Consider the following 814-nt stretch of genomic DNA (forward strand, 5'->3'; position numbering starts at 1 on the left):
CTTTCTTTCTTTCTTTCTTTCTTTCTTTCTTTCTTTCTTTCTTTCTTTCTTTCTTTTTCTTTCTTTCTTTCATTTCTTTCTCTCTCTCTCTCTCTCTCTTTCTGAGACAGAATCCTGCTCTGTCTCCCAGTTTGGATTGCAGTGGTGTGACCTCAGCTCACTGCAATCTCTGCCTCCCAGATATAAGCAATTCTCCTGCCTCAGCCTCCTGAGTAGCTGGGACTAGAGGTGCATGCCACCTCACTTAGCTAATTTTTTTGTATTTTAGCAGAGATGGGGTTTCCTTGTGTTGGCTAGGCTGGTCTTGAACTCCTGAGCTCAGGCAATCCACCGGCCTCGGCCTCCCAAAGTCCTAGGATTACAGGCATGAGCCACCGTGCCTGGCCAGGTATTTATATGCAAACAGACTAACACAATTCATATTGCACCTTGTGTCAGTACTTTATTCCTCTCTAAGGCTGTGTAAATACACCATGTTTTGTTTATCGATTCACTAGCTGATGGACATTCAGGCTATTCCCATCTCTTGACTATGTGGATGATGCTGCTAGGGATAATCACATACAAGCATTTGCCTGAGTCTGTTTTCCATTCTTTTGGGAAGACCCAGAGAATTGCTGGGTCACGTGGTTAGCTCTATGCTTAACTTTTTGAGGAGTGGCCAGACTGTTCACCCAGTGGCTGCTGCACATTCCTACCAGCAATATCCCTTTTGTCTTTTGATCTCCACTCTCAGGTTCAAACACAGCTCACTGACTCTGGAAGGACACTGACCCAAAGGCACGGGAGTTTCTACCCACTCGAGGTGCCAACT

The sequence above is a fragment of the Piliocolobus tephrosceles genome, chromosome 6 (assembly GCF_002776525.5).
Source record: "Piliocolobus tephrosceles isolate RC106 chromosome 6, ASM277652v3, whole genome shotgun sequence".
Classification (NCBI taxonomy): Eukaryota; Metazoa; Chordata; class Mammalia; order Primates; family Cercopithecidae; genus Piliocolobus; species Piliocolobus tephrosceles.